General features: G+C 37.5%; 1 protein-coding gene across 13 annotated transcripts in view; it reads left to right on the top strand.

Annotated features, from left to right (window-relative positions):
- The window catches only part of LYPD6B (LY6/PLAUR domain containing 6B), a 177,283-nt gene that overhangs the window by 69,999 nt on the left and 94,969 nt on the right, over nucleotides 1-12,315 (top strand). For 3 of the 13 annotated variants that reach the window (XM_034954012.4, XM_057301392.2, XM_063595134.1), the window contains exon 2: nucleotides 11,102-11,162. The exons of 5 other annotated variants lie outside the window; for them this stretch is intronic. The gene's annotated coding sequence lies outside the window, so the exon portion shown is untranslated. Of the gene's footprint in view, nucleotides 1-8,996; nucleotides 10,267-11,101; nucleotides 11,163-12,315 lie in introns of those variants that run through there. 5 more of the 13 variants (XM_055108463.3, XM_055108460.3, XM_008969790.6 and 2 more) reach the window with 4 other exon arrangements.

The raw sequence follows: 12,315 nt of genomic DNA, 5'->3' as shown, positions 1-12,315 counted from the left end.
CCTGTGGGAGGTAATTGAATCATGGGGGCAAGTCTTTCCTGTGCTGTTCTCTTGATAGTAAGTCTCACGAGATCTGATGGTTTAATAAAGAAGAGTTCCCTTGCACAAGCTCTGTCTGTTTGCCTGCTGCCATCTATGTAAGACATGACTTGCTCCTCCTTGCCTTCCACCATGATTGTAAGGCTCCCCCGGCCACGTGGAACTGTAAGTCCATTAAACCTCTTTCTTTTGTACATTGTCCAGTCTCAGGTATGTCTTAATCAGCAGCATGAAAACAGACTAATACACGCTTGCAGTTCAATGAGTTTTTGTTTCACATATTTCGAAGCTCTGTTTTTAGGTTCATAAATGTTTAGGATTGTTATATCCTCTTTATCTTTATGAAATGGCTATTTTCATCCCTGAAATTCTTTGTTGCCCTCAAATATATACTGCCTAATGTTCATGTTGTCACTCCAGTTTGTTTGTTGACTAGTGACAGAATTGTGAATCTTTTACCTTCATTCTATTTTTAACCTGTTTATGTTTATGTTTAAAGTGTGTTTCCTATAGGCAGCATATGATTGGATCTTTCTTTTTTAGTTAGCTGACAACTTTTGACTTTCAGCACAGGTGTTAGAACACATATTGAATGTTATTTTTGATGTGTTTAAGTTTTTCATCTTGCTATTTATTTTATAATCACCCCCTTTTGTTCTTTGTTCCCCTTTCCTTATTTTTCTGGCTTCTTTTGGATTGAGTTTTTAAAAAATAATTCCATTTTAGCTTGGTTATTGGCTGATTAGTTAAGCCTGTTTGTTTTATTTTAATGGTTGCTTTAGAGTTTATAGCATACATCTTTAACTTACCATTGTCTACCTTAAAGTGATATTATTTCACTTCACTTAGAGTATAAATTCCTTCTCCCTGCCCCTAGCCTTTATACTATTTTTTGTCATCATATATTTTACTTGTACATATGTAAGGGTCCCCACAATACATTCTTGTTTTTGTTTAAACAGTCAGATATTTATTAAAAAGAGTTAAATAATAAGAAAAAATATTACGCATTTATCTATGTGGTTACAATTTCTGGTACTTTTCATTCCTTTATGTAGATTCATATGTCCACTTGGTGTCAGTTTATTTTAAATTGAAAGACTTCCTTTGATAGTTCTTGTGGTGCAGATCTTAAAGCTTTTGTATCATACGTCTGAAAGTCTTCATTTCACTTAGGTTTTTGAAATACACGTTAGGTTGATAGTTTTTCTTTTTTCTTTCAGCACTTTAAAGATGTTGTTCTGCCATCTTCTTGCTTGCATTGTTTCTGATAAGAAATCTGTTGTCCTCCTGATCTTTGTTCCTCTGTGCACAATTTGCCCTTTTTCTCTGGCTACTTTTTAATTCTTTTTTTAATCACTGGCTTTGAGCAGTTTTATTATTGTGTGCCTTGCTGTAGTTTTATTCATGTTTCTTGTGCACAAGGTTCATTTACTGTCTCAAATCTGTAAGTTTATAATATTCATCAAATTGGAAACATTTTAACTTATGTATCTTCAAATATTTTTTCTGTTCCCCGTTCTCAGTTCTTAAGATAATTCCAATTACATGTAGTATTTTAGGCTGCTTAAAGTTGTCCTTCAGTTCACTTATGTTCCCTTTATTTATTTATGTATTTATTATTTATTTTTTTGAGATGAAGTCTGGCTTTGTCACCCAGGCTGTAGTGCAGTGTCATGATCTCGGCTAACTGCAAACTCCGCCTCCCAGGTTCAAGCGATTCTCCTTCCTCAGCCTCCTGAGTAGCTGGGATTACAGCTGCATGCCACCATGCCCAGCTAATTTTTGTATTTTTAGTAGAGATGGGGTTTCACCATATTGGTCAGGCTGGTCTCGAACTCCTGACCTCAAGTTATACACCCATCTCGGCCTCCCAAAGTGCTGGGATTACAGGCATGAGCCACCGTACCCGGCCACGTTCTTTTCTTTTAAAAAGATTCTTTTCCTTCTCTGTTTTATTTTGGATGGTTTCTATGACTATATTGTGAAGTCATCTCATCTTTTGTTCTGCAATATCTAATTACCCATTAATCCCATCCAATGTATTTTTTAACTTAGACATTGCAGGGTTTTTTAATTTGCAAATGTTTGATTTGGGGCTGTACTTTTTCATATATATTTCTACTTAACTTTTCAAAATATAGGGAGAACAGTTATAATAGTTTCAATGCCTTTGTCTGATAATTCTAACATCTGTATCTGTTCTGGGTGGCTTTGATTCATTTTCTCTTTTCATTATGGTTGCATTTTTCTGCTTCTTATCATGCCTACTAATCTTTGCTTGGATGCCAGATATTGTGAATTTTACTTTGTTGGGTGCTGGATATTTTTGCATTCCTGTAAATATTCTTGAACCTTGTTTTAGGATGCAGTTAAATTTCTTGGAAATCTTGACATTCTTTTAATGTTTGCTAGGCAGGATCATAGCAGCATTTAGTCTAGGGCTTAGTACTCCCCAATATTGAGGGAAGTCCTTTCTGAGTACCGTATCATAAGACCTATGAGTTAGGAGGTTTTTCAATCTGACTACTGAAAATGACAACCTTACTTATTATGTAATTCCATTTTAATGTAAAAATATACATAGATTAGAGATGTGTTTCATTTATTCAATGACTGTTTTTTGAATATGGACAATGTGAAAGATATCAAATATAGAATAGCAAATAAAGCAAAATCTTTCCTCTCAAAGAGTTTATATTCTATGTCTGGAGACAGACAATAGTTCTGTATCAGGTAGTAATATGTACTTTGAAGAAAAATAAGGCAGAGTAAAAGGAGAGAACAATGGGGAGTGGAATAGGATGCAGTACTCTATATGTGTCTGGGAAGAACTCTCGAAAAGATGATATTGAAGCAGAGACTAGAATAAAGTGAAGTAGTGTGGCTGGTAGTTATCTGGTGGAAGGACACTACAGGTAAATGACGAAGTGCTGAGGTAGAATAATAGGAGGAGAGCATGGTCTTAGCATTTGTGAGGATGGGCAAGGAGGCTAGTGTGTTGGGGTGTACTGAGAAAGTAAGGGAGAGAATAATAGGAGGTGAGGTCAGAGGGACCCCCAGGAGGATGGGGGATCACGTAAGGCTTTGCTGAAGGTGGTAAGAACTGTAGATTTTATTAAAAGGGGGATGGAAACCATTTAGTGGTTTTGAGAAAAGTAATGGCATGACCTGACTTACCTTTTTAAAGGGTATCTTTATTGCTTTGTAGAGAATTGACTATAGGTAAAGGGTAGAGCAGGGAGACCAAGTTGGAAGTTACTATAGTCTTCCAGGCCTAAGGAGTTGGTAGTGGTGAAGGTGATGAAAAATCAGTCTGATTTGGGATATATTTAGAAGTTAGAGCTAGCAGCATTTGCTGATGAATTAGATGGTGGGATGGGGGTGGGGAGAGAGAGCTTAAGAGTGATTTCAAGGTTTTATTATTGTTGTGTGTCTCTTCATCTGACATTTACTGGGATGGAGAAGATTGGGAGTGGAGAATTAGAAGTTCAGTTTTGACATGGTGAGTTTGAGATTTTCTATAAAGTGTTAAGAAGGCAGTTGGACACACACATCTGAAGTTCAGGGGAAAAGTCTAGCCTAGAGACATAAATTTGAGTGTCATCAGCATATAGAAGGCATTTAAAGGTTAGGTCTGGATGAGACCACATAGAAAGTAAGTATAGATAGAGAATGAGAGATGACTAAAGATTGGGGTTGTCCAACATTTAAAAGTCAGGAAGATGAGGAAGAGCCATTAAAGGAGACCAAGAAGAAATGGCCAAACAGGCACGATGAGATCCAAGACAGTGATATCCTAGGGGCCAAGAGAAGAAAGTGTTTCAAGAAAGAGGATGTGATATACTATGTCAATTGCTGCTCAAAGTTGAGGAAAATAAGGTCTTAGAACTAACTTTGGGATTTGACAATGTGGAAGACATTGGGACCTTGACAAGGGCAGTCCGGTTGAAGTGGTAAGAATGAAAGTCTGATTGGAGTGGATTCAAGAGAGAATGGAGGAGAGGAAGTGGCAACAGTGAGCATAGGCAGCTGTTGAAGTTGTGTTGTAAAGGGGAACACAAAAATGGGTTGTAAGGAGATGCATGTCTGACTGACTTAGGTGTCTTAGAGGAGATATGAAAAAAAGTTCCCTGTAGTTACCTCTGAAAGACAGATTGAGTGGACCTTGGTATGGAGAGGATAGAGGAAAATTGTACTTTGCCCTTTATAACTTTATATGCTGTTTGATTTTTTTCCCAATCAAGTTGCAGTACTCTTGTTCAGATGCAATCCTCACAAGGTTTAATATGTGAAAATACATACAAAGATAGAATATGGTATACATAGTACATTTAGGTTAAACAAACAAAAAGCTATGCAGAGAAAAGACAGGAAGAAATGCATAAAGCCTTAAAAATAATATTATATGGTAGAAATAGAATGAGTTTTGGAATCTGGAAGTACTTGGGACTAAAATCTGGCTCGCATATACATCCCTTAATGTCTCTCACCCTTGGTTTCCTTTTTTGTAATATGTATATAAAAATAGTACCATCATTAATGGTTAGTATGAGGTTTAAGTGGAATGACTTAAATGTTAAGTGCCTGAAAATTAGCAGGTTCTTGGGTCATTATATTATTCCTTCAAACTTTTTGTCTCTTTTAAAAGGGACAAAAATATTCATACATTACTAGTGTAATTAATTATTGAAAACGAACTGGAACAACTGTTGCTGAAATGTTAGCAGTGTTTGGTTCTAGGTGCTGGGAATATAACTGATGGTTATTTTCCATTCAGTATAGTTTCTGTGTTTGTAGAAACAATAAGCCAAAATAAACAAAGAGTTCCTTTAAATAGAAACACCAGGTGATATGTATTTTTTCTGCCCAGTTTACTGACTTGTTGAACAGGAGAAGAAGGCAGATAGAAGGTATGGTAGGAGAGGAATGAAAGTTTACATGGTACCTACCATCGGCAAAATCAGGTGGAGAAAATGGAATGCATCAGAAAAATAAATTAATGAAAATGTGTTTTTATTTATAGATATCCTTTAAGGTTTCATCTGCTCCCTAAGTTGTACCTCAGCATGGACCTTTAGATTTGTAAGGAGGTTGGCTTGTAAAGACAGTCTTAGTTTTTCTATTGTCTTTGTGTCATTATTTATAGAGTTCCCTTTCACTTTCAGAGGTGTCCTAGTTTGGAGGTTGAAGTATGTGATCCCCCTACTTAAAGGATGTGGAATGCTTAAAAGTTTTCAAAGGACTCAATAATGCTCTTGGATGGTTTTGCTCAAAGATTTGTGTTTTATGATGGGGAAAAGGATGGAAGGATATCAAGGTCAACTTTCAGATGTAAAATTCTGAGATGAAGTCAAGAAAGATAAATAGCCTTTGAGATGGGAAGAGACTCTACTGCAAAGTTTTCTGTCCTGGCTAAGTGGGCAGTATAACGTTGGGCTCTTCATATATACCAGGGGGAACAATATTAAGTGAAATACATTGCAATCTGTAAGGCACTATTCAAATGTAAGGTGCTTTCATGTGTATATGCTGTTCCATTTGAGTCTCACTATAGTCTCTAGTGGGTTTTAAAAAAATAGATCTAGAAATTGCTAGTAATTGATCAATCTGGGAATAAAACCCAGATTTCATGCTGTTTTAATTGGAACACTCATCTGGCACCTTCTCCACACTCTCTGGGCAGGGCTTTTTCTGACTACCACAAAAACTGAGTTCAGTTGGCTTCCTGGAGTGAGCTGCATGGTTACTTTTCAGGAGATGAAATTATCTTCACTACATTAAGTGCCTTTGCTATGTAAGGTATTGACAAGATGGTGTAGAGTTTTGGACTGAAAACGCTTGTCCATTTCTAAGATGGAATATTAGGTGGTTGACAACTGTTAGATTTGGGCATGTGCCATTTATCTTGACATTGGACATTCCATTCCTTCCTCTTTCCCTCTGAAAGCTTAATAAAGCAAAGGGAAGGGAATCTGTGGACCGAACTTCAAGGACTTGACCTGATACTAGTTGAGGCTCTTGTTTGGTACTTTACTCACATACCAGCCTCTAAATTAAGGATTCAAGTATGGAATTTAAGAATTGAAAAAAAATAAGAGCTTACAGCTAATCACTCTTTCAACTCTTTTTCTGAGTGCACAACCTTTGGAGAAAAGTCTTATCATTATAAGTAATGCTTTTATCTCAATGCCAAGTGATATTTCATTTTGACCTAGGAATCTAGGATATACATTTCTTTTGGAAAAGTGTTAGCATTTTGTGCTGCTGAATTAAATCACTCATGATAAAGGAAACCCCCAGTGCAGTTCTTCCCTGCTACCCTAAAGCCATATCAAGACCCCACATATCTGAGAGAAGGAAATTGTACCTTAAGGCTTAACACAGAAGTCATGAAGACTGGTTTCCATTAGAGCTGGGCTGTCAGCAGCCTCCAAATTAAAACTGTTGGAAATGTTGAAATTTCAAGTTCAGTGTTAACATGAAGGGGGTTCACACACTACTGTTCTAAGGGCTAATCTTTAGTGATAGATGCAGAGACAGGAGATTCAAGTGTTCTTAGGAAAACCCAAGCGTTCTTCCATCCTAAGCCTTTCTGGCTTTCATTTTAATGTCAACCAGTCATTGCCAAGACTATGTTTGAAAGGACTAATTCTAGCTATTTCAAAGGGTCTTCTTTGTCTAATGTTCTTAGAAAATCATGTAGTATTCTATTCTGTGATATTTTAGATATACCATAATGACTACAGATATCAGTGATCCTCATTTTTCCCCTAGTTAATGGCAACATGGACTTGTGGAAAGAAAGCTCATAAAGCTGGAAGGCAATCCTCACTCTAGTAATTTAAATTATTATTATTATTTTGAGATGGAGTCTTGCTCTGTTGCCCAGGCTGGAGTGCAGTGGCATGGTCTCGGCTCACTGCAGCCTCTGCCTCCAGGTTCAATTGATTCTCCTGCCTCAGCCTCCCAAGCGTCTGGGATTACAGGCACTCGCCACTACATCCAGCTAATTTTTGTATTTTTAGTAGAGATGGGATTTCACCATGTTGGCCAGGCTGGTCTTGAACTCCTGACCTCGTGATCCTCTCGCCTTGGCCTCCCAAAGTGCTGGGATTACAGGTGTAAGCCACCATGCCCAGCCTACAGTGATTTAAATAAATATTACCACTAATTAGATAAGTTGTTTAAACTTTTGATGCTTCAATTGCCACATCTGTAAATGGAAATTCTAAGCTGTTTTCTATCTACCTTATTGGGATGTTTTCATGGTCAAATGGATAATTAGATGTCAGATCCTTTGAAAAACTAGAATCCTGATTATAGTAGAAACTTAGAATGCTCACCCATGTCTGGTTTATCTTAATGGGAAGATTCCTCTTCCTGATTCCCCTTGCAATTGAACAGGTCTTATGATTCTTGCTGGCCATCGAGTTGTGCTTGAACATGAGCCACTTTTGAGCCAGATCACTTAATTGCTTATGTGAGACCTGTTAGGACTCTCTTCCTCTGCTGTGGTGATTGTGGAAATGTTTAGAGTTGGGAATGTTTCACAGTTTAGAACTATCTGGAAGCTAAGATAACACATGGAAGATACTTATCCAGAAGAGGTGACTAGACCCACCGTAGGCTTTGAGGAAGCAAGAAATAGACCAATATATCAGTCTCCTCTTATCCATGGTTTCACTTTCCAAGGTTTCGATTACCTACGGTCAGCCTCAGTCTGAAAATATTAAATGGAAAATTCCAGAAATAAACAATTTATAAATGTTAAATTGTAGGCAGTTCTGAATAGTGTGACACAACCTCTCACTGTCACGAGTCATTTCTTTGTTCAGCTTTTGTACATGCTTTATATGCGACCTGCCCGTAGGCATCTTGGTTATCAGATCTACTGAGACCGTATTGCAGTGCTTGTGTTCAAGTTAACAGTAGCCTAACATTATGTCACAAAGCCTATGTCATTTACCTCATTCCATCTCATCATGTAGGCATTTTATCATCTCACATCATCACAAGAAAGATGAGTATAGTACAATAAGATATTTTGAGAGAGCCCATATTCACATAACTTTTATTACAGTGTATTGTTATACTTGTTCTATTTAATTATTGCTTTAAATATTTTATTGTGCCTAATTTCTAAATTAAACTTTATCATAGGTATGTATCTATAGGACAAAACATAGTATATGTAGGGTTTGGTACTATCTGCAGTTCCAGGCATCCAGTGAGCATCTTGGAATGTCTCTGACAAAGATAGGGGAGATCTACTGTACTGTGTCAGATCACTGAGATTGAGGGGTTGTTACGGCAGCAGAACCTAGCTTAACCATACTGCTGTAGGTATAAAGAATTCTTAAAATTGTTAATTGTGATTATTAGTGAGATATCTCCTAACCCTCTGCTAATATTTACTACTAATTTGCTGTTGTGCCATTTTCTGACACCTATTCGATTTGAATCTGACCACTTTGACCCTTTTCTCATCCCCCCACACTCAAGAATCTCTCGTGTCCTGGAAGTAACCTGAAGGAAGGAACTGTATTAGCAGTTATGACATGTTGGCAGTTACAACATAAAAGGATGGAAGCTAAATTCAAGAAGTACTGTGCCTGACATATAATGGGCACTCAGCAAACATTTGTTGACAATAGGAAGAGAAATTGGATGAGATGTGGCTGCCACCAGTGATTTCATGTGGCAAAATCTAATAAATGTTTAGTTCTCATCTTCCTTGACCTTGTAAACAGGGTTTGGAGCTTTTCACCACTCTTTCTTTCTCAAAACTCTTTGATGCTTGGCTTCCTGGACATCAGAAGCTTCTAGTTTCCCCCCTATCCTAGTAGCCACTGCTTGGTCTCCTTTGCAGAATCCCCGTCTTCCTAATATCTAAATACTCTAGTGCCCTAGAGCTCAGTCTTTGGGCCCCTTCTTGTTTATTTGAATCTCTCGGTCTTGTCTGCTGTTTTATTATTGAGTGATTTCCTTTTATTGATTTATACATTCTCTTTTATATGGAGAGTAGTAACCCTCAGTCTATCCTACATTGCTGATAATTTTCCTCATTTGTTATTAGATTTTTACTTTATAGTTTTTAATATACTACAAATTTACTATATTTATAGCTTTTCATAGACAATGTACATTTTTATATAATCATATATGTCATTCATGTTTTTTTTTTTTTTGAGACTTTTTGAGTCTCCCTCTGTCGCTCAGGCAAGAGTGAAGTGGTTTGATCTTGGCTCACTGATATCTCTGCCTCCCGGGTTCAAGTGATTCTCGTGCCTCAGCCTCCTGAGTAGCTGGGGCTACAGGCGAGCACCACCATGCCTAGCTAATTTTTATATTTTTAGTAGAGATGGGGTTTCGCCATGTTAGTCAGGCTGGTCTCAAACTCTGGATCTCAAGTGATCAGCCCACCTTAGCCTCCCAAAGTGCTGGGATTACAGGTGTGATTTACTGTGCTTGACCTCATTCCTTTTTTTTTTTTTTTTTTTTTAAGGCTTTTGGAATTAGTGTGGCATTTTGGGGATTTGTCAATGTGTGAAGTGGTTATGCTTAATATATGTACCTGGTCTGTATATTAAGGCCACTTTCCTTTGTATAGCAGGACCTTGTTGCTCATCTGTCATTTTTGTCCATGTTCTTTGGGTTATGTAGCTATATGGTGAAGGGTCAAGTTGTTCCAATTTAGTCTTGCCAAATTATCCTTGTTATTATAATAATCATCTATTGCTATGTAACAAAGTACTCCAAAATTTAGTGTTGTAAAGCACCAATAATCATTTATTATCTTTCATGGTTTCTCTGAATTCAGGAATCCAGAAGTAACTTGGCTAAGCAGTTCTGGGTTAGGGTCTCTCACCAGGTTGTAGTCACATCTAGGCTAGGGCTGTGGTCATCTGAAGGCTGGAGGATTTATTTCTAAGCTGGCAGTTGGTGTTAGCAAATTGGTCCTTCTCCATGTGGATCTCTTTGAGTGTCCTCATGATGTGGTGCTTGGCTTTCCCCAGAGCAAGTAATCCAAGAGACCAAGGCAGAAACTCCAATGTCTTTTATGACAGCCTCAAAGTTCCAGTCATCATTTCCACCTCATTCTATTGGCTGCATAAGAGACTAGCCAGGCTTCAGTGTGTGTGCTGGGGCTGGGGCGGCTACATAGCTGTGACTACCAGGGGGTGCAGTCTCTGGGGACCACCACTACCGAGGCTGGGTACCATGGTAACCAAAGAGCACTTTTTATTTGAGATGTTTTCTTGGGTTTGATATATACTTTTAAACTGAGAATACAGGAATGCCAACTGATAAATACTGGATTTTTACAAAGCACAGTTAACTTTACATTCTGTTAAGCAGAAAGAAAATGCATGAGTTTTTGCAGACTATTTGCTCGAGTAAGGCTCTCAGGGCAGAGGACACTTGAGATTGCCTTGATGCAGTTCCTTCTGGTACACTTTTTGGGGCTAATATTATTCTTGATTTTCTGCATCCTCCATCTGCCTCTGAATCCAGATATTTTGAAGAAAACAAATCAGAGGGAGGCAAGAAAATGTTCAAGACAGAGTAGAAATAGCTGCTAATAACAGCAATAACTACTTTATTTCTTGAGTGCTTGCTATGTGCCAGATATGTCTCAGACCTTTTACATAAGTGATATGTTACTTAGCTCTTCCACTGACCCCATTTTAACTATGACAAAACTGATTCTCGGAGTAATTTATTCAAGATCATGTAGTGAATGGTTGGGCTGAAATTTGAACCCAGGTCTGTCTGTTTCTAAAGGCTGTGGTTAATCTACTGCCTCTCACTGTATCCCATTAATATAAACACACAAACACAATGTTTGAAACAGAAAGTTGAAAAGCGGTAGAGTTGTGTATTACCTGGAAGGATCTGTCAAAGGTAAAAAATGCAGGAAAATGTAATCCCAGATACGAAAATACTCTGAAACCGAAAAGTGCTTTATAAATGTAAGGTGGCAGTGTTATTAATATTATTCAGCTCAGAGAAGTAAGAAAATGAATCATGTATAATTCCTTTATTTCTTTTCACTCAGATTATCGCGGAACACCTGCCCATTAATCTTGACCCTGTTAAAACAATAACTGCCTATCCAGGTAATACATTGGAGTTAATGTGTAATTAAAGAAAATTATTATCACTTGGCTATGAAATGGGAATGGCAATATTTCAAGTTAATATGTATTTTAGACCAATAAATGTTTTAGTTTAAAAAAACTCTGCTGAAATGTACAATTTAGAAAGATATCAAACCATCAGTTTAAAATTAAAGCGTAAGAAGCTTTATGTCTGTAAATGTGTTTTGTTGTAATGTCAATATGATATCATATTTGTCTTCCACACGAAGACATTGTCTTTCTGACAACCACTGTTTAAAGAAAATAGACCTTGGGAATGGGGAAAGTACATTTCTCTTGGATTTTCCTGTCTTTTGACATGTACCTTTGTGACGTGAACACATTAACGATGAACTCAGTTGACGGTCTTGAGGGTGAGGGATGATATGTAGCCTTCATTACATTGCCTTGGCTCCGGGCCCGTAGGCATCAGCAGCAAGAGCTTTGATTTCATTTTAAAAGGAGTTAGAAGAATGTGAAGAAGGTCATGGCCATCAATCTGTTATCACTCTGCTAGATAGGATCTCTTTAAGGAGGAGCATGAAACATATTCTAAAAGCTCCAGTGAAGGCCCCCAAATGGCGATGTTCATCCTACCGCTTCCTAGTGAAAGTGTGCAATCTCTGAAACAGAGCTCACAAGCACTGAACAACAACAAATAGTCTAAGGAAATGCTTTCATTTTAAATTGTCCCAGCTAGAGCCAGCATATATAGACAGTAGGTAAAGTGAGGCATGTGGATGAAAGCAAAAACAAAATTTTGCAGTCCTGTTAGCTTTATTAAATGTACATTATTGTGAGTGGGTCAGTAGCCATCCTACTGCAGAGAAAAGGAATGGAGACTGAAGTTAAATGTTCTGCTTAAGGCTGCTTATTGATTGGAAGGCAGGGTATAGTCTTGGGGAGCCCTGAGCTCCTAGAATGCACCTCTGCTGTCACAAGCTATAGCCATGTGGTCTGTGAATATTATGTCCTTTGTTTTATTTCTTTTGTTTCATTTTTAAGGATATTTTAGAAAAGAAATTTACAGTACTTAGAATTTTGAGTTCTCCAATATAGGATTTAGTTTTGTGAAATGTCATCTAACTTTTAGGGACATGCATGTATATATATATATATGTGTATATATATG

The sequence above is a fragment of the Pan paniscus genome, chromosome 13 (assembly GCF_029289425.2).
Source record: "Pan paniscus chromosome 13, NHGRI_mPanPan1-v2.0_pri, whole genome shotgun sequence".
Lineage (NCBI taxonomy): Eukaryota > Metazoa > Chordata > Mammalia > Primates > Hominidae > Pan > Pan paniscus.
Note: the sequence above shows the minus strand (reverse complement) of the source record. Positions and strands in the feature narration are given on the sequence as shown.